This window comes from Tachypleus tridentatus, chromosome 9 (assembly GCF_004210375.1).
Source record: "Tachypleus tridentatus isolate NWPU-2018 chromosome 9, ASM421037v1, whole genome shotgun sequence".
Lineage (NCBI taxonomy): Eukaryota > Metazoa > Arthropoda > Merostomata > Xiphosura > Limulidae > Tachypleus > Tachypleus tridentatus.
In genome coordinates this window covers 1,250,736-1,278,410 of record NC_134833.1, presented here as the reverse complement: position 1 = coordinate 1,278,410, position 27,675 = coordinate 1,250,736, and the positions used below count along the sequence as shown (strand labels likewise).

Genomic DNA, 27,675 nt, shown 5'->3' with positions numbered 1-27,675 from the left:
TAGTACAATCATACATGACAAACAGCTGAAATTATGATATAGCAACAATGTAGCTGGTATTATGATGAACTATACTGATTCATAATCACATGAAATAGTTACAGTGTTATATTATAAAAGCTGAACTTGATATAGTACAATCATACATAATAAACAGCTGAAGTTATGATATAGCAACAATGATGCATTATAAATACCTGAAAGAACTACATATATGGCACCAGTGTATATTTTTTGTTTTTATATAAAATAACAAAACAAATTGTGAAATTTGGGGGCATGTCACTTCAATAGTATCTTGTTGGTTAAGATGAAAATTATTCATTTTAATTTTTTTTAATACTTGATGATATCTTGATTTATTTTGTATTAAGCATGTACAGTATCAGTGACTTAGTAAAGGGTATTGTCTTGTTAGGTCGATGAGTACGGTACTGTCCAGCCCCACACCCTGATACGACAACACCTGGACTATGGCCACTGGTATGATAGAACAAAGCTGAGTTTAAAGGAGATCCATAATTGTCAGTATGTGGCCTGTATGAATCCCACTGCAGGAAGTTTTGTAATAAATCCTAGATTGCAGGTTGGTTTTTTTTAGGTTTTTGTGATTTCTTGCATGCATGCACTTGAAGAAATGTCCTAAGTGGCTTAAAATATAGAAAATAAGAAAAACTGGTTTCAGCAGTGTGAAGGTAAAGCAATAACTTTTAATTTCTGACTTTATAGATGACCTACATTTAAAGTAATTAATATTCAGTTTCACTTTGAAGAAGTATTTAAGAAAACCTTTAGGCAACTTTATAATATTGTGGAACATGAAATGAGGTATGCAACTAAGTGTATATATATATGTGTAAGTTTATATTTATATATCTATTTATGTGGTGGTACTGATAGGTATTCATTATCTCTTTTATCCATGCTACAGTACTCATATTCACTCTTCTCTTGATACTACAGTACTGACATCCACTCTTCTATCCATATGACAGTACTGACATCCACTCTTCTATCCACATGACAGTACTGACATCCTCTCTTCTATCCATATGACAGTACTGACATCCTCTCTTCTATCCATACTACAGTACTGACATCCACTCTTCTATCCATACTACAGTACTGACATCCTCTCTTTTTTCCATACGACACTACTGACATCCTCTGGTCTATCCATACTACAGTACTGACATCCTCTGGTCTATCCATATTACAGTACTGACATCCTCTGGTCTATCCATACTATAGTACTGACATCTACTCTTCTATCCATACTATAGTACTGACATCTACTTTTCTATCCATACTATAGTACTGACATCCTCTGGTCTATCCATACTACAGTACTGACATCCTCTGGTCTATCCATACTATAGTACTGACATCCTCTCTTCTATTCATACTATAGTACTGACATCCTCTGGTCTATCCATACTATAGTACTGACATCCTCTGGTCTATCCATACTACAGTACTGACATCCTCTGGTCTATCCATACTATAGTACTGACATCCTCTCTTCTATCCATACTATAGTACTGACATCCTCTGGTCTATCCATAGTACAGTACTGACATCCTCTGGTCTATCCATACTACAGTACTGACATCCTCTCTTCTATCCATACTACAGTACTGACATCCTCTGGTCTATCCATACTACAGTACTGACATCTTCTGGTCTATCCATACTACAGTACTGACATCCTCTGGTCTGACCATACTACAGTACTGACATCCTCTCTTCTATCCACACTACAGTACTGACATCCTCTGGTCTATTCACACTACAGTACTGACATCCTCTGGTCTATCCATACTACAGTACTGACATCCTCTGGTCTATCCATACTACAGTACTGACATCCTCTGGTCTATCCATACTACAGTACTGACATCCTCTCTTCTATCCATACTACACTACTGACATCCTCTGGTCTATCCATATTACAGTATTGACATCTACTCTTCTATCCATATGACAGTACTGACATCCTCTCTTCTATCCATATGACAGTACTGACATCCTCTCTTCTATCCATACTACAGTACTGACATCCACTCTTCTATCCATACTACAGTACTGACATCCTCTCTTTTTTCCATACGACACTACTGACATCATCTGGTTCTATCCATACTACAGTATTGACATCCTCTGGTCTATCCATACTTCAGTACTGACATCCTCTCTTCTATTCATACTATAGTACTGACATCCTCTGGTCTATCCATACTACAGTACTGACATCCTCTGGTCTATCCATACTATAGTACTGACATCCTCTCTTCTATCCATACTACAGTACTGACATCCTCTGGTCTATCCATACTACAGTACTGACATCCTCTGGTCTATCCATACTACAGTACTGACATCCTCTGGTCTATCCATACTATAGTACTGACATCCACTATTCTATCCACACTACAATATTAACATCCACTCTTATATCCATGATACAGTACTGATGTCCACTCCTCTATCCATACTACAGTGCTGACATCCACTCTTCTATCCATACTACAGTACTGACATCCTCTCTTTTTTCCATACGACACTACTGACATCATCTGGTCTATCCATACTACAGTATTGACATCCTCTGGTCTATCCATACTTCAGTACTGACATCCTCTCTTCTATTCATACTATAGTACTGACATCCTCTGGTCTATCCATACTACAGTACTGACATCCTCTGGTCTATCCATACTATAGTACTGACATCCTCTCTTCTATCCATACTACAGTACTGACATCCTCTGGTCTATCCATACTACAGTACTGACATCCTCTGGTCTATCCATACTACAGTACTGACATCCTCTCTTCTATCCATACTACACTACTGACATCCTCTGGTCTATCCATATTACAGTATTGACATCTACTCTTCTATCCATATGACAGTACTGACATCCTCTCTTCTATCCATATGACAGTACTGACATCCTCTCTTCTATCCATACTACAGTACTGACATCCACTCTTCTATCCATACTACAGTACTGACATCCTCTCTTTTTTCCATACGACACTACTGACATCATCTGGTCTATCCATACTACAGTATTGACATCCTCTGGTCTATCCATACTTCAGTACTGACATCCTCTCTTCTATTCATACTATAGTACTGACATCCTCTGGTCTATCCATACTACAGTACTGACATCCTCTGGTCTATCCATAGTACAGTACTGACATCCTCTGGTCTATCCATACTACAGTACTGACATCCTCTCTTCTATCCATACTACAGTACTGACATCCTCTGGTCTATCCATACTACAGTACTGACATCTTCTGGTCTATCCATACTACAGTACTGACATCCTCTGGTCTGACCATACTACAGTACTGACATCCTCTCTTCTATCCACACTACAGTACTGACATCCTCTGGTCTATTCACACTACAGTACTGACATCCTCTGGTCTATCCATACTACAGTACTGACATCCTCTGGTCTATCCATACTACAGTACTGACATCCTCTGGTCTATCCATACTACAGTACTGACATCCTCTCTTCTATCCATACTACACTACTGACATCCTCTGGTCTATCCATATTACAGTATTGACATCTACTCTTCTATCCATATGACAGTACTGACATCCTCTCTTCTATCCATATGACAGTACTGACATCCTCTCTTCTATCCATACTACAGTACTGACATCCACTCTTCTATCCATACTACAGTACTGACATCCTCTCTTTTTTCCATACGACACTACTGACATCATCTGGTCTATCCATACTACAGTATTGACATCCTCTGGTCTATCCATACTTCAGTACTGACATCCTCTCTTCTATTCATACTATAGTACTGACATCCTCTGGTCTATCCATACTACAGTACTGACATCCTCTGGTCTATCCATACTATAGTACTGACATCCTCTCTTCTATCCATACTACAGTACTGACATCCTCTGGTCTATCCATACTACAGTACTGACATCCTCTGGTCTATCCATACTACAGTACTGACATCCTCTGGTCTATCCATACTATAGTACTGACATCCACTATTCTATCCACACTACAATATTAACATCCACTCTTATATCCATGATACAGTACTGATGTCCACTCCTCTATCCATACTACAGTGCTGACATCTAAGTACTTTCTTCTATCCATGCTACAATTTTGATATCCACTCTTATATTTATGCGACAGTATTGACATCCACTCTTTTATCCATGCTACAGTACTAATATCCACTCTCTTCTATTCACACTATAGAAGTGGCATCCACTCTCTTTTCTACCATTTAACAGTAATATTGAGCACCATGTATTATATGTTGTGAAACATCAGATGTTAATAGTCTGCTTCAGATATTTTAACATATTTTGTGTTTCAAACTAATGAAAGATTAAGTATTACAAGTTAACTTATATATTTAATATTTACTAATTTTTTACTTACTACAATTCATTTATTTACAAAAATATATCCATGTGTAATAACATTACAATTGTAATATTTTTTGGTAGCGTCATTTCTGTGTGTTTGCTGTGAGTTTCCCAGGAATGGAAGCCCTCCACACTATCTACAATAGTATACTGTCTCAACACTTGGGAAGAACATTCTACAAGTTTTCGCCTGGAGTTCAGAAAGTGTGTTCTATTCTTGTGACAACTGCTTTAGCTCTACATCAGAAGGTGGCACAGACTTTTCTTCCTACAGCTGTCAAGTTTCACTATGTCTTTAACCTCCACACCTCTCAGATATATTTCAGGTGAGACAACTGCTCAGCTTTTAAATTTCATTTATTTCTATTTTTCATGGTACTGTTGATATAAGTAGAAATAAAATACATTTCCTAAAGAGAGAGAGTTTATGGAGTGAAGTAATTATTTCTATCTTCCAAATGTAATAAACAGACAAATTAAAATTGCAGTTAAAAACCTGTGTGTGTAATTTATTATCTATATTAGTCATAAAATAGAATTAAGTTAATCTGTTTTTCATATACCTGACCTATCTCTAATCTCCTTGTTATTGACATCTAATTCATACCATTTAAGAGCTGACCTTCCAATCATTTGAAGCATGGGAATCATATTTCTTGTTAATTATTTCTTTAGTTTAACTATCCAGGGTGTGCAAGATGTAAAAGAATTAAGATTTAGTGACATACACAACCTAAAAATGAGTATTTAAATGAAAAATAAGTTATCTATTTAGTATTTTATATTTATTAGTAAATAGAGGTCAATGAAATTTCTGTCTAGTATTTTGAAAGTATTGTCAGAACTGTTGATTGTTTAATATTTAGTAAAATGTTTTAATAGTGTTATCGTTCTTTTTTAGTATATAAAGTCTAAAAGATGTGTGTTTCTTTTTACCTTATTAACATTTACATAATTTATTTGAACTAAACAAAACTTGGCTTATTCAAGACACTTGTGTATTGGTCCAAACATCTGAGTATTGTCCTCACAGGGTGTGCTGTTTTGTACTCCTGAATGTGTGAAAACCCCAACAGAACTAGTAAGGCTGTGGATCCATGAGTCACAGAGAGTGTATCGAGACAAATTAACAGAAGAAAAGGACATTGAAAACTTTAACAAGCTTCAAACAGAGGTTGTGAAGAAAAATTTTGAAGTGAGTTCAGAGAATTATATTTTTTTTACCAATTAACTGTAGCTACTTCCAGCATACTTGTTTCCATGTGTTTTTGTGTAGCTCAAAATAAGCATAAGATGTTGAAAACTGAAATTACTTTGAAGAATAAAATAACATTATCATAATATCTGAAAACAATATATCTTAAACTGAAAATGTTATCCAGAAATAAGAATTTGATAACAGTTGTTGGTTCTACAAAACGTTTATCCTAATAAATCTAAAGTTGGGTTAATTCATAATTAAAAATGGTACAAATGAATGTTTGTTGTCCGCCAGTTAGAAAGTGAATAAACACAAGGCCACAGTCTATATAAATCAGACATCAGTGTAGATTTAGTTATAAAGAAAATAACTGTGATGTTCACAGAGATTGTGAATTTGACAAGTTTCTGGAACTTGGAACATAAACCTTGATCTGTATTTTTATCTAGGATTTAGAAGAATCAGTTCTCAGCCAACAACCTCTTATCTATTTTCACTTTACTAAGGAGATGGGTGAGAGTAAATACATGCCAGTAAACTCTTGGAGTGAACTTTCTCAAACACTCACTGAAGGCTTAGAAAGTTACAATGAACTCAATGCTCCTATGAACATAGTTTTATTTGAAGATGCCATGCAACATGTGTAAGATAACTTAATTTTGTCATTTAATATTGTTTTGGATAGTTAATATTATGTTTTAGTATTGTTTTGGATAGTTAATATTATGTTTTAGTATTGTTTTAGATGGTTAATATTATGTTTTACTATTGTTTTAGATAGTTAATGTTATGTTTTAGTATTGTTTTGGATAGTTAATATTATGTTTTACTATTGTTTTGGACAGTTAATATTATGTTTTAGTATTGTTTTAGATAGTTAATATTATGTTTTACTATTGTTTTAGATAGTTAATGTTATGTTTTAGTATTGTTTTAGATAGTTAATGCTATGTTTTAGTATTGTTTTAGATAGTTAATGCTATGTTTTAGTATTGTTTTAGATAGTTAATATTATGTTTTAGTATTGTTTTGGATAGTTAATATTATGTTTTACTATTGTTTTAGATAGTTAATCTTATGTTTTAGTATTGTTTTGGATAGTTAATCTTATGTTTTAGTATTGTTTTGGATAGTTAATATTATGTTTTACTATTGTTTTAGATAGTTAATGTTATGTTTTAGTATTGTTTTAGATAGTTAATGCTATGTTTTAGTATTGTTTTGGATAGTTAATATTATGTTTTACTCTTGTTTTGGACAGTTAATATTATGTTTTAGTATTGTTTTAGATAGTTAATATTATGTTTTAGTATTGTTTTGGATAGTTAATATTATGTTTTAGTGTTGTTTTGGACAGTTAATATTATGTTTTAGTATTGTTTTAGATAGTTAATATTATGTGTTAGTATTGTTTTAGATAGTTAATATGTTTTAGTATTGTTTTGGATAGTTAATATTATGTTTTAGTATTGTTTTAGATAGTTAATATTATGTTTTACTATTGTTTTGGACAGTTAATATTATGTTTTAGTATTGTTTTAGATAGTTAATATTATGTTTTAGTATTGTTTTAGATAGTTAATATTATGTTTTACTATTGTTTTGGACAGTTAATATTATGTTTTAGTATTGTTTTAGATAGTTAATATTATGTTTTAGTGTTGTTTTGGATAGTTAATATTATGTTTTAGTGTTGTTTTGGATGTTACTTTACAGCAATGATGTCTGCACACCTTCACTGAGAAATCATAATACTAAAAATGACAAATTTGTCAAACACATAGTTGTCTCTCTTCTCCTCAGTTTTTTAATTATGGATTTTTTTTTCAATTACCCAATATTTCAAGCCTTAATTGTATGGCATACTTTCTTGTTTAAGTTGCCACATCAGCAGAATTCTTGAGTCACCCAGAGGTAATGCTCTACTTGTGGGAGTAGGGGGCAGTGGAAAGCAGTCTTTGGCTCGAATAGCAGCCTACATTAGTGGTCTGGAAGTGTTTCAGATATCTCTACGAAAAGGATATGGGATCCCAGATCTTAAGGTGATATATTTTTGAGATGTGCTTCCATAGAAAAGGTTATACATTTATTAATTCAAGAACACAAAATTTTAACTTGTTTACAAACACAACTGAATACTTTGCACTAGGATAGGTTATAGCCACTAAAGAATTATAACAAACTGTATGTGTTAAGTATGTTAAATAAAGTGTGTGGAAGTCCTATTTGTAAGAACACCCTAAACCTTAAACTTTTGATAAAAGATTGAAATTATGACAAACGTTTATTGTATTGTATGAAGTGTATTTAAACTGAGTGGTTTGGTGTGTACAACTATGGTAAGTAGAACATAATTATCTGGATATTGAATTATTCAGAACAATGGGACCAGATCATTTCCTTAACATCCCCTTATTTTAAATGAAAATCAACATACATACAATAAAATAAAATTAAGAACAAAAACTGGTAATAGTATATAGAAATGTTTAATGTATTCACAATGTAATGATCTTAATACAAAGTTTAATAACACCTGTTATCTTTTTAACCATGTAATGATCTTAATACAAAGTTCAATAACACATGTTATCTTTTTAACCATGTGATGATCTCAATACAAAGTTCAATAACACATGTTATCTTTTTAACCATGTAATGACCTTAATTCAAAGTTTAATAACACCTGTTATCTTTTTAACCATGTAATGATCTTAATACAAAGTTTAATAACACATGTTATCTTTTTAACCATGTAATGATCTTAATACAAAGTTTAATAACACCTGTTATCTTTTTAACCATGTAATGATCTTAATACAAAGTTCAATAACACCTATTATCTTTTTAACCATGTAATGATCTTAATACAAAGTTCAATAACACATGTTATCTTTTTAACCATGTAATGATCTTAATACAAAGTTCAATAACACATGTTATCTTTTTAACCATGTGATGATCTTAATACAAAGTTCAATAACACATGTTATCTTTTTAACCATGTAATGACCTTAATACAAAGTTTAATTACACTTATTATCTTTTTAACTATGTAATGATCTTAAAACAAAGTTTAATAACACATGTTATCTTTTTAACCATGTAATGACCTTAATACAAAGTTCAATAACACCTATTATCTTTTTAACCATGTAATGATCTTAATACAAAGTTCAATGACACCTATTATCTTTTTAACCATGTAATGATCTTAATACAAAGTTTAATAACACTTGTTATCTTTTTAACCATGTAATGATCTTAATACAAAGTTTAATAACACCTATTATCTTTTTAACCAGGTAATGATCTTAATACAAAGTTTAATAACACCTATTATCTTTTTAACCATGTAATGATCTTAATACAAAGTTTAATAACACCTGTTATCTTTTTAACCATGTAATGATCTTAATACAAAGTTTAATAACACGTTATCTTTTTAACCATGTAATGATCTTAATACAAAGTTTAATAACACGTTATCTTTTTAACCATGTAATGATCTTAATACAAAGTTTAATAACACCTATTATCTTTTTAACCATGTAATGATCTTAATACAAAGTTTAATAACACCTATTATATTTTTTAACCATGTAATGATCTTAATACAAAGTTTAATAACACCTATTATCTTTTTGTTAAGTTTTACAAACATTGAGCTTTATCATAAATAACTAGTGGTTTTGAGAAAATAAAAATGTGTTTTCCTAAAAGCAGATCTTCGTGTTTTCACTTTAATATTTAAGTACTTGTTTCTATCTTACAGTGTTTTCACTTTAATATTTAAGTACTTGTTTCTATCTTACAGTGTTTTCACTTTAATATTTAAGTACTTGTATCCATCTTACAGTGTTTTCACTTTAATATTTAAGTACTTGTTTCTCTCTTACAATGTTCTCTCTGTAATATTTAAGTTCTTGTTTCTATCTTACATTGTGTTCACTTTAAGTACTTGTTTTGTTAGACAAATCTTACAGTGCTTTCTGTTTAATATTGAAGTATTTGTTTCTATAGGCTGATCTTTCAATGCTTTATAATAAAGCTGGCCTGAAAAACGTGGGCACCGTATTTCTAATGACAGATGCACAAGTGGCTGATGAACAGTTCCTCGTTCTAATCAATGATTTGTTGGCTTCTGGAGAAATTCCTGAACTGTTTGCTGATGATGAGGTGGAGAACATTATAAATGGGATCCGTAGTGAAGTCAAAGCTGCAGGTGTAATGGACTCTCGTGAGAACTGTTGGAAATTTTTCATAGACAGAGTTCGAAGACAGCTAAAGGTAACAGTTTTCAGTGTGATGGCAGTTTGTGAGGAGAAACCCACTTGAAGTAAAAATATATTCTCGAGTTGTCTGGTATGGGTTTTAACTGTAATTAAAGTGCAGAACAACATTTTGACCTTCCTAGGTCATCTTCAATTTAACAAAGATAGAGTTTGTTGCAACTGACCATTGTCTGGCACATGTTTTAGGGATGAAAGTGTAAACAGGCAGTTAGATGTTAGGTTACTAATTAGTATAGGTATAAAGGTGTTCCTTTACATTGGTTTAATTTTGGTTTTAGTTGTTGTATAAGTAGGGCTTCTTTGATTTTGCATTTGTTTATATTTGTTTCCTTACTTAGTATCTGAGTGGTTTTTATGGTTATGTTGTGTTTATTTGATTTGCAGTGTTCATAAACGTATGAAGATGTGTTTTTGTGTTCTTTGAATCCAGTTTTTGATATAGAGGTCGTGGCAGTTGTTGCATTGTATTTTATTAATAGTGTTAGTGTTGTATTTGTCAGTGTAGTTTTTACATGGTATGGACTTTAGTTTTGTATCTGTTTTTGAGTAAATTTGGTGTTTACTGGAATGTTGTGTTTTTTCCAAATGTTTGTTATTTTTTCACTGATGTCGGGAACACATGGTAATTAGCAGTGTAAGGTTTTGTATCTTGGGATTTATTACTATTTGTTTATTGTTGATTCAGGTGTGTGAATATAATTTTTCCAATTGTTTTTGGAGAAAATTTGTTGATGTTGATCAAGTGTTGTTTTATTTTGTTCATTTCATTGTTAATTTTATGGGGTGAGCTTAGTTTTGGGGCTATGTTTATTTAGTTTCTTAATATGTTGAGTTTTCATTTTGTTTCATGTGTTAAGCCCAGGGAATATATAATTCTGTATGGGTGATTTATCTGTGGATTTCTGTTTTAAATTGTGTATCATTTCTTGTGATCTTGAGGTTAAGAAATGCTATTTGGTTAGTTTTTTTCCTGTTCACAGATGAACTTGATATTGGGGTGTATAGAGTTAACACAGTTGAAAAAACTAAGTGTATGTTCTGTAGATGTGAATCCAGTAGTGTATCATCAACATACCTGTACCAGTATAGTGATGGGTGTAAGGCTGAATTGATTGCTTGAGATTCAATCTTAATTCCCCATACTTTGGCCATTTATTTGTAGGTAGTTTTGGTTATTGAACATAAAGTTAGTTTTGGTGGTAGTGAATTCCATAAAGGTGTCTAATTGGCTGCTGGGAGTGTGTGACAATGGGATGAGGTCTTGAATATAAAGTTCTAAAGCTATCTTACAGGCATTGGGACTTCTGTGAAGAGGGAGATTATATCAAAACTGGACATTAAGGCTTTATGACTCAGTTGATGAAGAATCGATTTAAAGTTTAAAGTTAAAAGAGTCTTTGAACAAGGAGCTGGCTAATGTTACATATTTATAAAATGCCCATGCTATATAGTTACCGAGGTTGTAGTTAAATGATTCATAGGTCAACATTATGGGATAGTCTTTTGTAGTCCTTAAATTGTATATTTATACAAGTTGAAAGGAAATCTTATGTTGAGTCTTGTGCATTTTATTCTCTGTCTTTCCAAAGGTTATACTCTGTTTTTCACCTGTTGGACCAATCCTGAGAATACGTAGTCGGAGGTTTCCTGCTATTACAAACTGTACGTGCATAGACTGGTTTCATAGTTGGCCACAGGAAGCTCTTGTGTCTGTGAGTTTAAGATTCCTCGGGGAAATTGAAGTTTTGCCTGTAAGTATAAAGTATAACTGTATCTAAGATTACCACATCGTTTCTGTTAACATTTTGATATCAACTGCTAACTACCCTTTAGGTACACTCTAGCTTTATCCTTGAGATTACCACATCATCTTCGTAAACATTTTGGCATAACCTGTTAACTACCCTTGAGGTACATTCTAGCTTCATCCTTGAGATTACCACATCATTTTTATAAACATTTTAATGTCAACTGTTGACTACACTTGAGGTACATTCTGGCTTCATCCTTGAGATTACCACATCATCTATCATCTTTCTAAACATTTTGATATCAACTGTTAACTACCCTTGAGGTACATTCTGGCTTCATCCTTGAGATTACCACATCATCTTTATAAACATTTTGATATCAACTGTTAACTACCCTTGAGGTACATTCTGGCTTCATCCTTGAGATTACCACATCATCTTTTTAAACATTTTGATATCAACTGTTAACTACCCTTGAAGTACATTCTGACTTCATCCTTGAGATTACCACATCATCTTTCTGAACATTTTGATAACAACTGTTAACTACCCTTGAGGTACATTCTGGCTTTATCCTTGAGATTGCCACATCATCTTTCTAAACATTTTTATAACAACTGTTAACTAACCTTGTGGTATGCAGATGTACTATGTATTTCCTACCCTCTCAGTCAATATATGCTTTCAAAATTGCTTTACACATGATGTGTAGTTATAATCTGGAATTAATATTTAATATGACTTCTGATCAGAACAAGCTATCTACATAGATCAAAACTACAGATATATATCCCTGGTAATGACCATGCAGTACCTACATAGATCAAAACTACAGATATATATCCCTGGTAATGACCATGCAGTACCTACATAGATCAAAACTACAGATATATATCCCTGGTAATGACCATGCAGTACCTACATAGATCAAAACTACAGATATATATCCCTGGTAATGACCATGCAGTACCTACATAGATCAAAACTACAGATATGTATCCCTGGTAATGACCATGCAGTATGAAATGTGATGTGAATGTTGTCCGAAGGCAATATTAATACTGTGTAACACAACCATTACAGTGAAAGAATAAAACGTGTAGTTAAAGTTGACATATGTTATAACTATTTCAATCAGAAACCTGATGAGGGTCCCTCATTGTTATAGAACTAGGCCATTTAACTTGAGTTTCACATGGAAAACATTTCTGTAATGTAGGGTATACTGTATGGAAATTAGGTGATGTCCCAGGTGTATATATCCTTCCTTGTTCTGAAGTGAAAGTGACCATCTGTCATATGGTAGCGCCTGTAATCTCAAAATAATAGTTAAGCTCACTTTACTTCTAACGTTATGTTTCCTCTGTATGAAACATAATTATCTGATATGATTGCAAGTATTGATGTATTTTTAACCTACTGCAAACTCTCCAGCAAGGTGCCACTAAATATACTTTCCTTTAACTTTGGTTGTGTGTGTGAATAAAACTTGTTTGCTTCTACCCAATCAATCAATGGGAGATCAGTGAACCTGATAATAGGTATCTCATGTGCCAGTAAACACTAGTACTAGAATTGTCAAGATATATTGAAAATGTTCAGGATATATTTCCTTTAAATCATTATTATTATTTTCCCAAAGGAAGAACTGAGAGATCCCATAGCTAAGTTTATGGCCTTTGTTCACACGTCAGTGAATGATATGAGTTCCTTGTATCTAATTAATGAAAGACGTTACAATTATACCACTCCTAAGAGCTTTCTGGAACAAATCAAGTTGTATGGTAATCTACTGGGGGCTAAGAATCAGGAACTTCAATCAAAATCCAACGTTTAGAGAATGGACTGCAGAAGCTGTTGTCTACATCATCTCAAGTAAGTGACATGAAGTAACAACAGTTGTGTTTTGTAGTAAAATCTAGATTTGTTTCATTAAGATAAATAAAATTGGTTTTTTAAAGTTTTAAACTCTCATTAGAAACCATGATGTGAGGGTTTTCTTTGAATATACATTTTAGGTTTCAACTACGTATTATACAGTTTAGAAATTTTGTAGAAGGCAACTTATTTACAGTAAATTATCAAACTTTTTTGAGTGTAAGCACTTTCTGATACATGTATTTTAATTCTCTAGTACGTACTGCTGCCATTGTGGTTGTCCCATATTCTCTAATGAGCTTTGTATTTGTCAGGTTGATGACTTGAAAGTTAAATTAGCATCCCAAGAAGTAGAACTGAAGCAGAAAAATGAGGATGCAGACAAACTTATTGCAGTTGTAGGAAAAGAAACTGAAAAGGTTAGTGAAGAGAAAGCTATAGCTGCAGCAGAAGAAAGTAAGGTGGCACAGATAAACGAAGAAGTGGGCCGAAAGGCTAAAGATTGCCAGGAAGACTTAGCAAAGGCAGAACCAGCACTGGTAGCTGCAAGGGAGGCCCTTAACACCTTAAACAAGGCAAGGTCCTAATCCCAAAACTCTGTGATTAATAAGTTGACACAAATATGATTTGTGACTCCTTAAGTCCTCTGAGTTAAGTGTTGTAGTTTTAAAAGTTTGAAGTTTATGTTTTTAGTAACTGCTTGTACAGCTGTTTAGAATCTTTCTTTGTCCACTACCATACTTTCAAAGTTATGTTTCTAGAGCTGCCTTTGTTAAACACATAATTACTGATAAGAGATATGCTATCATCTGTGTCTTAACATAGACTTAACTTGTTACCTTGTAAGCTTTTCTGAAGATGTTTGTCACTGTTGAAAGGTAATTGTTGCTGATTACATATTACATTTACATGATAAAATTACAAAAAATGAACACATTTTATCTTCCAGAGCAGAGAAAGGTTGTTCAGTTTCTTAAGTTCATTAATACAAGAAATATATATATATATATATATATATTTATATACAATGAGTAAATTTTTATAGTTTTAGGTCTGGTAAAACTAGACATTGTATAAGGTAACAAGTTAATAAAAATAAGAACGTTTACATATTCTAACAGTTAAAAACAAGAACAATAAAACTTAATAAACTTTGAGAATTGTTACAATAAACTAAGAACCTAACATAATCTAGTTGTTAGAGTGCTTGACATCTTATCTGTGGACTGCAGGTTTGAATTCCATCATTGAACGACCTCAACCTTTTGTTTGTGGGGTGCTTTAATGTAATTATTGATCTCACTATTCATTGGTAATGAGTAACCCAAGAACTGGTGATGTGATGTCGACCAGCCATCTTCTGTCCAGTCTGTTCCTTCTAAATTAGGAATGGCTAGCACAGACAGTAGCTTTGTGTGAATTTCTAAAACAAGAAAACAATACAATATTCAGTCTCATGGCAAACTGTCTTTCCTGCCCCAGCAAGATTTGCATAACCAAGTGACCACTTCATCATATCATTTTGAGGTAGCTTTGTAATATGTGGGGTTTTTGTCACATAGATGTATTTTCTTCTGCCCTAAATCACCAGTTATACTCTTTTGGTTCCTGTTATCTCATCTTCAGATAGATAGATGCCTTTAGTCAGGATTGGTCACAAAAATTCCTGTATATTTATCCTTCTATTTAATTGCTTCATTGAGTAGTTTTCCTTTTCCATTCCACTCTGTGCTGTGTCCTTCTGATTGCTCTCTACTGGCTGACTCCACCATGGTTTCCTCATTTACTCCAACTACAATAATTTCCTTCTGTACCACCTCACTTATTACATGACCTCCTTTGTTCATGCCTGGCTTATATGTAGTCTTTGGCAAGAAGATCTGATTTCTTTCATAATGTAACTTTTTATTTGGCCCAATCCATTTCTTCTTCCTTCATGGAATTATATCAGCAAAAATGGAAGATGTTTCACACGTGGGCCCTTGCTCTGCAATATCCTGCTGCTCGTCCTACTGTTGCTGGTATCTCTAAGTTCTCATGTGTTTTTTTTTTTTTTTTCATTTGGGGGTCTTTGGTCTCCTTGATTTCAGGTTGTCAGGCATTTTTACCCCATACATTTCATCTTTCCCATTATTGCAAAGTTTCTCTCTCACCCATCCTTAGCATGTTCATCCTTTCCTTATGGATTTGTTGATATCCCCAATAACCTGCTCTTCTGGATTGGGATATTAATCTGGTTCTCCATTCTCTCACTTTATCTCCATTCAAACCTATATATTTCATATTCCTTGTTTCACTTGTTCTTTAAGGCATATTTCTTTCTCCTTTTGCTCTGTGTTTGTTGGAAGTCCATCAACACTATATGCACACTTTACCATCATATCTATCTTCTCATTTATCCAGATCATTTCTTTCTTCATAAAACCATAGAAGCTCATGAGGGTAACTCCTCCTTTTTGCCTATTTCCTTTCCCTCTATTTCTCATCTATATCTCCATCCTGATCGAGATGAACTTTAGGTCCTGTGCATGCCCTTTGTTGTTATATTTCCCACATGACTTCCTTCTGTGGTTCCCATTTATGTCACTATTTCCTATGACAACCCTCTTTGTCCAGAGATCTCTCTTCTTTTACCATAAGCAGTTGTGCTCATTGTTTGATCCAGTTGGTTCAATCTTCCTTATCTCTTTCCCACTGTTCTATGATATCTCTGACACCTCACCTTTTTTTCTTCATCAGCTACAATCAGGCATGTGTATCAACCATAACACATTTGTTTCCCATTATTTACATCAAATTGTGGTTTAGACTTTCTCAAATTTTCACCTTCTGCTTATGTCTGAAGTTCAGACTATTGGTATGACTCTGACACCAGGAAAGTCTTTCTTAATGCTTTCTTTTCTTTCAAGGTCTATTCTTCATAGTTTTAATACTTAGATCCTGCTCTATGTTGAGTGATGCCTGATCAAGTATTCTTTAACATTAAATTCACACTGTACACCATATTAACTATAGCTTTCCTTTCCATGGCTTCTCACACTCATCTTTAAGATAGAGTGTTTCACAAGATTGCTTTTAGGTGAAAAACCTCACTATATTTGCTTTATAAATTGGCCAATTCTAGACTTCATTGGCAAAGCAAAGGGAATAACTGCCCTTCTTTGCTATACACTGATTGAAGAAATTGATATGGTTGTTTTTCAAAATAGGGTTTTATGATCATCCATTGCATTGTCTAGGGTGTTGAAGTTCCTCCACACTCTCCAACATATTCTCAAACCCTCTTTTCTTCTAGTGGAGTACAGAAGTCCTTACCACTTACCAAGTTCAAGCCACTTCAATGGTCAACCATGGAGACATCCTACTGAATGGGTTTCACATATGATGGCTATAATTATTCTATTCAGTGTAGGACAGTGGTGTTCTGCTAGTGTAAATGATGTCACATTCTACAGTTTGTGATTACCTTGACAACAGAATGAGATGTCAACATGCAGTTCACCCCTTTGATTAAACACCCTCATCCCATCCTCACATGGATGTTGGTACTCTATCGGTTGGTTTTAGATTTACAGTGAACCAGTCAACATAAATCCTCTCAGAGGTTTTGGATTCTCTGTCATCTTACCTCGGTTTTTTCTATGTTGTGAGTAATAGCAGGGATATGTGGAATAGTTCCAGCTCCATCCTTATTTAGTTGCTATAGCCCTTTGGATGGTCCTGACTTATTTTACCACCACTGCAGTTGATTGCATGGGATAGACTTCCTTTTGATACTGTATGCCAAATGTGAAAGCTAAGAGCTAATCCTGTGTCATACCTAGGTATTAGAGTGTTTCTTAGATTGGATGTGAAAATGGTATAATCCTCATCCTCTCCTCACTTGGATGTCAGTATTCCATGAGGAGGTTTTGTATTTAGTTGAGTTATTGAGCACAGTCTACTGCACTCTGTCTACTCTACATCTTGAGATGCATCTTCATTTACCCATTTTTCTTATTGTGAGATTGAGGTACTACATATTTATCCAATTAGGATCACTTTCTTGCTGCATTCTCTCCCACAAGGATGTGCTTCTCTCATTTTCTATACTGGTTTCTTACATTATAGAAATTAGTAAAGAGTATACCTGGATCAGAAGTGGTGTAGTTTTCTTCTTTGGGTATCACTCTCTTATATAAAGAGAAATTATTCACTTTCGGGGAGGTGTGTCTGTTCTTCCCTCCCACCAGCTCCTTCTCCTAAAGAATGTGGGATTATAGCTAATTTTGTGAGAAGAGGAAAGTGCTATATTGGATGTAATAATTTTTTCTAACCTGAATATGTATTTCTGATATATGTTAATTGTTCTTGGTTCAAGTCTGGGTTGGGGTAAAATTGTTGATGGATCATAAAGTTAAAACATTAACATATGTGTTATTGTTCTAGGTATAAGTACTTATTATTACTTACAAAAGTTGCTTTTCTAGAGCTATCACAAACCAAAGATTTACACCAGACAGTTTTATCCGAGTTCTAAAAATAATTACATATTGAACCTAAATGATGAAGTTTAACACATATCACACAGTTGTTTAACTTCTGCTCTCAGTGTTATTAGAAAATGTCCTTTGTGTCTTACCAATAATTTTGTAGTTTATAGTAAGAATTGTAAGATTTAGTTTTTGTTTGTTTGGGAGAGATAAAACACAATTTCATGGAAACTTATCATTTTTTAGTATGATTAGGTTTTTTTATGAAATTTGGTACATGTGATTGTAAATGTTTCACAAGAAATTCATATCCATAAGATATCATTTTGTGAGACTGACACACTATAGATCACAACAATTAAATATTATTGTGTTATAACAGATGGAGAAAAACTTATGTTAGCTACTTCTGAAACTTGATGTGTCTTTATAGATCACAACAATTAAATATTATTGTGTTATAACAGATGGAGAAAAACTTATGTTAGCTACTTCTGAAACTTGATGTGTCTTTATAGATCACAACAATTAAATATTATTGTGTTATAACAGATGGAGAAAAACTTATGTTAGCTACTTCTGAAACTTGATTTGTCTTTATAGATCACAACAGTTAAATATTATTGTGTTATAACAGATGAAGAAAAACTTATGTTAGCCACTTCTGAAACTTGATGTGTCTTTATAGATCACAACAATTAAATATTATTGTGTTATCACAAGTGTTTCTTTTTCAATTATTGTTAGAGAAGACATGCCTGGCAATATTTGTTTAGTTTTTTATTTTATTTCAGGCCAATTTAACTGAATTAAAATCCTTTGGGTGTCCCCCTGGTGTTGTAACGAATGTAACAGCAGCAGTGATGGTACTGCTTGCTACAGATGGAAAGGTTCCAAAAGACCGCAGCTGGAAATCAGCTAAAGTGATGATGGGGAAGGTAATAGAGCCTAACACACTGTATATGGTGTTTATAACTGTTTATGGGAATATTCTTTGTAATTTTTAATTATATAAATCTAATGTCCATATAAACTAATATTAAGGTGACACTGAGTGTTTGGAAATTCTCTTCCTAATTAAATTGTTCTCATGCTATAAACAACCTTGAGACTAAAATTTCTAAATGTCTTCAATATGATGCAGTACATGCATCAACCCACCCTTAGTTCTCTCATCTTTCTACATGCATATACCACAGAAGAACGTTTATGTATAAACTCTGCCATATGTTTCATTTTCTTGTTCACAGTTGTGCTTCAGAGTACTGATGTCAACTTTAGCTGTTGGTAAATATGTTTTTTCAACATGAAGTGTACATAATAGCCATTTAAGTAATGTTTGTCTGGGAGACACTTCACTTGTTTTAATAATGTTGCAGTCTTAGTCACCACAAGGATTTCATGCTAATTCAAAGTAACAATACAGGAAGCCATTTAATTAATGTTTGTCTGATAACAACTAATATTTCAGCAAGGGTTCATTACAAAAAGCTGTTCTTCCCTATCAAAAACGCTTTCCTTCATACTGTAATTTTTCATTTAGGTTGATGCTTTCCTTGATGCTTTAATAAACTTTGATAAAGAAAACATTCATGATAATTGCCTTAAAGCCATCCAGCCTTATTTGAAGAATTCAGAGTTTAACCCAGAATTCATTGCTACAAAATCTAATGCTGCTGCAGGTCTCTGTTCTTGGGTTATAAATATTGTCAAGTTTTATGAGGTAAGTTTTAAGTTATCTGTAAAATATCTTTAGTATCATAATAAGAAACAAAAGTAGGTGTGAAGTTTTCCTACCATAAAACAATCTTACTGTTTTGAGATATTAAGAATTACAACCAATAAAAATCTCTACAGTCTAGCACTGTAAATAGATGAAGCAGCAAGTGAAAGAATTGTGTATGTAGTCTTAAAGAGTACTTTTATTTGTAGGTGTTTTGTGATGTTGAACCCAAGAGGAAGGCTCTGGCTGAAGCTAATGCTGAATTAGAAGCAGCTAAAGAGAAACTTAATAAGATAAAAACAAAAATTGAGGTAACAAAATATTGATTACACCTGTCTAAAAATATAAAAGCAAAAAACATTATTTGTAGGAACCACCTAATAAATGTTTTTTTCTTTTGAGATCCGCTATTTGGGATCTGTTATGAAAACAAAAAAATTTTTTATTATATACTACTCTTGCCAAAAAATTATGGGTTGTAGTTTTGTGAAAAAAAATCTTATGGCCTCCACTCTTTCTTCCTTGTTAACCAAATTTCCCCTTTCATCATCCATGTGACTTCCACCTATCCTTCAGCAAGTTTTCTTTACCAAACTTTCCTCCTCTTTATCTCTGTGGCCTTCACCTATCATTCAGCAACCTTTCTTCACCAAACTCCCTCCTTCATCATTTCTGTGGCCTCCACCTCTCTTTCAGCAAGTTTACTTCAACAAACTTCCTCCTTCATCATCTCTGTGGCCTCCATTTCTCTTTCAGCAAGTTTACTTCAACAAACTTCCTCCTCCATCATCTCTATGGCCTCCACCTCTCTTTCAGCAAGTTTACTTCACCAAACTTTCTCCTTCATCATTTCTGTGGCCTCCACATCTCTTTCAGCAAGTTTACTTCACCAAACTTCCTCCTTCATCAGCTCTATAGCCTCCACATCTCTTTTAGCAGGTTTATTCAACAAACTTCCTCCTCCATCATTTCTATGGTTCCACATTTCTTTCAGCAGGTTTATTTCACCAGGCTTCCTCCTTCATCATCTCTGTGGCCTCCATTTCTCTTTCAGCAGGTTTATTTCAACAACTTCCTCCTCTATCATCTCTATATTCCACTCTCTTTCAGCAGGTTTGCTTCACCAAACTTTCTCCTTCATCAGCTCTATAGCCTCCACATCTCTTTCAGCAAGTTTACTTCAACAAACTTCCTCCTCCATCATCTCTGTAGCCTCCACATCTCTTTCAGCAAGTTTACTTCACCAAACTTCTCTCTTCATCATCTCTGTGGCCTCTGCCTGTCCTTCAGTAAGCTTTCTTCACTAAACTTCTCCTTCATCAGGCTCTGTGGCCTCTGCCTTGTCCTTCGACAAGCTTTCTTCACAAACTTCTCCCTTCATCAGCTCTGTGGCCTCCACCTCTCCTTCAGCAAGCTTTGTTCACCAAACTTCCTCCTTCATCATCTCTTTGGCCTCCACCTCTCCTTCAGCAAGCTTTGTTTCCTCCTCCATCATAAAGAAGGGCAGTAACATACATTGAAAAAATAAAAACAATTTTCAATTTCACTCTCTCAAAATCAGTAAAAATGAGGCAAACATAAATTAAAATGACTCATGACACTTACACACAAAGTGTCAACTGGGTTTTATATACAGTTGTCCAAGATTATCTTTTCTGTTTTAAAATTTAATAATTAACTAACAAAGAATATGTAGTCATGTGCTTTTTAACGTCTTGTAGCTCTATTCAAACAGTGGGCTTCTGTGCGTGCATCATTTTGGCTTTCAGTACATCTAACCAATATTTCATTTCAGTCCACTTTCACTTCAACATGTACATATTAACAGTGGATATGACATCTGTTATCCCAATCTTTAGTTCCATGATGTTTGCTGTAGACGAGTGAAATGTGATATCCTTAACATATCCCCATATTTGTTTCCTGTACAAGCTTCAGTAATCATGCTCCATCACAGTTACTTACTTGGTTCCTGCAAGTCAGATGCCACATTGAGCTTTTTCTTGCATGGTTGCTATTTTGAAAGGTGACACCACTCACTGGAATGAAAGAACATGACACAAAAAGTGTTTGAGTTTGACTACAAGATGTTGAAAACTGCATAGTTGTATTTCATTAGTTAATTAATTATTAAATTCTAGAATATGAAAGACAATATATATTTATTAGATCTTAATTAACAAGTAAATCATAGTATTATACCAAAGCTCAAGACTTTTCTATAAATTTATAGAAATCATATGACACTCTTATATAAATTTATTTATTTACTTTTCATTTTAATCTCCACATTATGACTATATCATAAATCCATCAGTATTTCTCACATACCAATTGTTTTTTTAATTACATCATATAACCTACAAATTATAGTTTAAATGCCAAACAAAACAAACATCCAAGGGCAGTAGATCTAAGTTTATGACAAAATATGTTATCACAAAGTTTAAGCCTGAAAATTAATTTCAAATACCATCATTGGTTAAGAATAATGGTAATTTGTTTGGAAGGAATAAAAAATATTTTATCAAAAAAGCAATAATACAACTGAAAAACTTCATAAAAACAACATGAATTATGATAACTAACCTCTAACTTAGATGTTTTAAAACTTTGGAATGTTTACATCAGGCTAAGTATATGCATAAGTTAAAACCAGTGAAATTCAAACCAGCCCTTATGAAGGTTTTAAATATTATGTATTTAAGACAGAAATATCAGGTCATGGTTTTGTTGATGAGTTGCATAAACAAATGTACCAAAAGACAACTGGCTTTTATAAATATTATTTATAAACAAATTTTCTTTATCTTTGTAGCTCAATGTTCCAGTTACACTTTTCAATACTCTTTATGGTGGACATAACAATATTTTACATGAATTATATCCATTCAAACCTAAATATTTGAGTTCTTTATTTTAAATTTTATTTTGTGTTGTTTTTTAGCTTAATGTATTTAAGGTTTTGTGTCTTGGTTTTTATGATAACAATGGATATAGAGCAGTAGTTATAAAATAATGTATTCAAGGTTTTCTGCTGTGTTTTTATGATAACAATGGAAATAGAGAAGTGGTTATCAAATAATGTATTTAAAGTTTTGTGCTGTGTTTGTATAATAACAATGGATATAGAGCAGTAGTTATAAAATAATGTATTCAAGGTTTTGTGCTGTATTTTTATGATAACAATGGATATAGAGCAGTAGTTATAAAATAATGTATTTAAGGTTTTGTGCTGTGTTTTATGATAACAATGGATATAGAGCAGTAGTTATAAAATAATGTATTCAAGGTTTTGTGGTGTGTTTTTATGATAACAATGGATATAGAGCAGTAGTTATAAAATAACGTATTTAAGGTTTTGTGCTGTGTTTTTATGATAACAATGGATATAGAGCAGTAGTTATAAAATAATGTATTCAAGGTTTTGTGCTGTGTTTTTATGATAACAATGGATATAGAGCAGTAGTTATAAAATAATGTATTCAAGGTTTTGTGCTGTGTTTTTATGATAACAATGGATATAGAGCAGTAGTTATAAAATAATGTATTCAAGGTTTGTCCTGTGTTTTATGATAACAATGGATATAGAGCAGTAGTTATAAAACAATGTATTCAACGTTTTGTGCTGTGTTTTATGATAACAATGGATATAGAGCAGTAGTTATAAAATAATGTATTCAAGGTTTTGTGCTGTGTTTTTATGATAACAATGGATATAGAGCAGTAGTTATAAAATAATGTACTTAAGGTTCTGTGCTGTGTTTTTATGATAACAGTGGATATAGAGCAGTAGTTATAAAATAATGTATTCAAGGTTTTGTGCTGTGTTTTTATGATAACAATGGATATAGAGCAGTAGTTATAAAATAATGTATTTAAGGTTTTGTGCTGTGTTTTTATGATAACAATGGATATATAGTAGTAGTAATTTAATATAGTGTATTCAAGGTTTTGTGCTGTGTTTTTATGATAACAATGGATATAGAGAAGTAGTTATAAAATAATGTATTTAAGGTTTTGTGCTGTGTTTTTATGATAACAATGGATATAGAGCAGTAGTTATAAAATAACGTATTCAAGGTTTTGTGCTGTGTTTTTATGATAACAATGGATATAGAGCAGTAGTTATAAAATAATGTATTCAAGGTTTTGTGCTGTGTTTTTATGATAACAATGGATATAGAGCAGTAGTTATAAAATAATGTATTTAAGGTTTTGTGCTGTGTTTTTATGATAACAATGGATATAGAGCAGTAGTTATAAAATAATGTATTCAAGGTTTTGTGCTGTGTTTTTATGATAACAATGGAAATAGATAAGTAGTTATAAAATAATGTATTTAAGGTTTTGTGCTGTGTTTGTATAATAACAATGGATATAGAGCAGTAGTTATAAAATAATGTATTCAAGGTTTTGTGCTGTGTTTTTATGAAAACAATGGATATAGAGCAGCAGTTATAAAATAATGTATTCAAGGTTTTGTGCTGTGTTTTTATGATAACAATGGATATAGAGCAGTAGTTATAAAATAATGTATTCAAGGTTTGTGCTGTGTTTTATGAGAACAATGGATATAGAGCAGTAGTTATAAAATAATGTATTCAAGGTTTTGTGCTGTGTTTTTATGATAACAATGGAAATAGATAAGTAGTTATAAAATAATGTATTTAAGGTTTTGTGTTTTGGTTTTTATGATAACAATGGATATAGAGCAGTAGTTATAAAATAATGTATTCAAGGTTTTGTGCTGTGTTTTTATGATAACAATGGATATAGAGCAGTAGTTATAAAATAATGTATTCAAGGTTTTGTGCTGTGTTTTTATGATAACAATGGATATAGAGCAGTAGTTATAAAATAATGTATTCATGGTTTTGTGCTGTGTTTTTATGATAACAATGGATATAGAGCAGTAGTTATAAAATAATGTATTTAAGGTTTTGTGCTGTGTTTTATGATAACAATGGATATAGAGCAGTAGTTATAAAATAATGTATTCAAGGTTTTGTGCTGTGTTTTTATGATAACAATGGATATAGAGCAGTAGTTATAAAATAATGTATTTAAGGTTTTGTGCTGTGTTTTTATGATAACAATGGATATAGAGCAGTAGTTATAAAATAATGTATTTAAGGTTTTGTGCTGTGTTTTATGATAACAAAGGATATAGAGCAGTAGTTATAAAATAATGTATTTAAGGTTTTGTGCTGTGTTTTTATGATAACAATGGATATAGAGCAGTAGTTATAAAATAATGTATTTAAGGTTTTGTGCTGTGTTTTTATGATAATGGATATAGAGCAGTAGTTATAAAATAATGTATTTAAGGTTTTGTGCTGTGTTTTATGATAACAAAGGATATAGAGCAGTAGTTATAAAATAATGTATTCAAGGTTTTGTGCTGTGTTTTTATGATAACAATGGATATAGAGAAGTTGTTATAAAATAATGTATTTAAGGTTTTGTGCTGTGTTTTTATGATAACAATGGATATAGAGCAGTAGTTATAAAATAATGTATTTAAGGTTTTGTGCTGTGTTTTATGATAACAATGGATATAGAGCAGTAGTTATAAAATAATGTATTCAAGGTTTTGTGCTGTGTTTTTATGATAACAATGGATATAGAGCAGTAGTTATAAAATAATGTATTCAAGTTTTTGTGTTGTGTTTTTATGATAACAATGGATATAGAGCAGTAGTTATAAAATAATGTATTCAAGGTTTTGTGCTGTGTTTTTATGACAACAATGGATATAGAGCAGTAGTTATAAAATAATGTATTTAGGTTTTGTGCTGTGTTTTTATGATAACAATGGATATAGAGCAGTAGTTATAAAATAATGTATTTAAGATTTTGTGCTGTGTTTTTATGATAACAATGGATATAGAGCAGTAGTTATAAAATAATGTATTCAAGGTTTTGTGCTGTGTTTTTATGATAACAATGGAGATAGAGCAGTAGTTATAAAATAATGTATTTAAGGTTTTGTGCTGTGTTTTTATGATAACAATGGATACAGAGCAGTAGTTATAAAATAATGTATTTAAGGTTTTGTGCTGTGTTTTATGATAACAATGGATATAGAGCAGTAGTTATAAAATAATGTATTTAAGGTTTTGTGCTGTGTTTTTTATGATAACAATGGATATAGAGCAGTAGTTATAAAATAATGTATTTAAGGTTTTGTGCTGTGTTCTATGATAACAATGGATATAGAGCAGTAGCTATAAAATAATGTATTCAAGGTTTTGTGCTGTGTTTTTATGATAACAATGGATGTAGAGCAGTAGTTATAAAATAATGTATTCAAGGTTTTGTGCTGTGTTTTTATGATAACAATGGATGTAGAGCAGTAGTTATAAAATAATGTATTCAAGGTTTTGTGCTGTGTTTTTATGATAACAATGGATATAGAGCAGTAGTTATAAAATAATGTATTTTAGGTTTTGTGCTGTGTTTTTATGATAACAATGGATATAGAGCAGTAGTTATAAAATAATGTATTTAAGGTTTTGTGCTGTGTTTTATGATAACAATGGATATAGAGCAGTAGTTATAAAATAATGTATTTAAGGTTTTGTGCTGTGTTTTTATGATAACAATGGATATAGAGCAGTAGTTATAAAATAATGTATTCAAGGTTTTGTGCTGTGTTTTTATGATAACAATGGAGATAGAGCAGTAGTTATAAAATAATGTATTTAAGGTTTTGTGCTGTGTTTTTATGATAACAATGGATATAGAGCAGTAGTTATAAAATAATGTATTTAAGGTTTTGTGCTGTGTTTTTATGATAACAATGGATATAGAGCAGTAGTTATAAAATAATGTATTTAAGGTTTTGTGCTGTGTTTTTATGATAACAATGGATATAGAGCAGTAGTTATAAAATAATGTATTTAAGGTTTTGTGCTGTGTTCTATGATAACAATGGATATAGAGCAGTAGCTATAAAATAATGTATTCAAGGTTTTGTGCTGTGTTTTTATGATAACAATGGATGTAGAGCAGTAGTTATAAAATAATGTATTCAAGGTTTTGTGCTGTGTTTTTATGATAACAATGGATGTAGAGCAGTAGTTATAAAATAATGTATTCAAGGTTTTGTGCTGTGTTTTTATGATAACAATGGATATAGAGCAGTAGTTATAAAATAATGTATTTAAGGTTTTGTGCTGTGTTTTATGATAACAATGGATATAGAGCAGTAGTTATAAAATAAATGTATTTAAGGTTTTTGTGCTGTGTTTTATGATAACAATGGATATAGAGCAGTAGTTATAAAATAATGTATTTAAGTTTTTGTGCTGTGTTTTTATGATAACAATGGATATAGAGCAGTAGTTATAAAATAATGTATTCAAGGTTTTGTGCTGTGTTTTTATGATAACAATGGAGATAGAGCAGTAGTTATAAAATAATGTATTTAAGGTTTTGTGCTGTGTTTTTATGATAACAATGGATATAGAGCAGTAGTTATAAAATAATGTATTTAAGGTTTTGTGCTGTGTTTTATGATAACAATGGATATAGAGCAGTAGTTATAAAATAATGTATTTAAGGTTTTGTGCCAGGTTTTATGATAACAATAGATTATAGAGCAGTAGTTATAAAATAACGTATTTAAGGTTTTGTGCTGTGTTTTATGATAACAATGGATATAAAGCAGTAGTTATAAAATAATGTATTTAAGGTTTTGTGCTGTGTTTTTATGATAACAATGGATGTAGAGCAGTAGTTATAAAATAATGTATTCAAGGTTTTGTGCTGTGTTTTTATGATGACAATGGATGTAGAGCAGTAGTTATAAAATAATGTATTCAAGGTTTTGTGCTGTGTTTTATGATAACAATGGATATAGAGCAGTAGTTATAAAATAATGTATTTAGGTTTTTGTGCTGTGTTTTA

At 32.1% G+C, this 27,675-nt stretch overlaps 1 pseudogene across 1 annotated transcript in view; it reads left to right on the top strand.

The window, feature by feature from the left end:
- The window catches only part of LOC143226953 (dynein beta chain, ciliary-like), a 186,227-nt pseudogene that overhangs the window by 117,213 nt on the left and 41,339 nt on the right, over positions 1–27,675 (top strand). The window contains exons 34-45 of the transcript XR_013014816.1: positions 419–586; positions 4,523–4,767; positions 5,475–5,636; positions 6,092–6,285; positions 7,522–7,684; positions 9,666–9,932; positions 11,527–11,688; positions 13,331–13,563; positions 13,881–14,141; positions 18,833–18,976; positions 19,582–19,761; positions 19,971–20,072. The product of XR_013014816.1 is annotated as a dynein beta chain, ciliary-like (transcript). The remainder of the gene's footprint in view (positions 1–418; positions 587–4,522; positions 4,768–5,474; positions 5,637–6,091; positions 6,286–7,521; positions 7,685–9,665; positions 9,933–11,526; positions 11,689–13,330; positions 13,564–13,880; positions 14,142–18,832; positions 18,977–19,581; positions 19,762–19,970; positions 20,073–27,675) is intronic.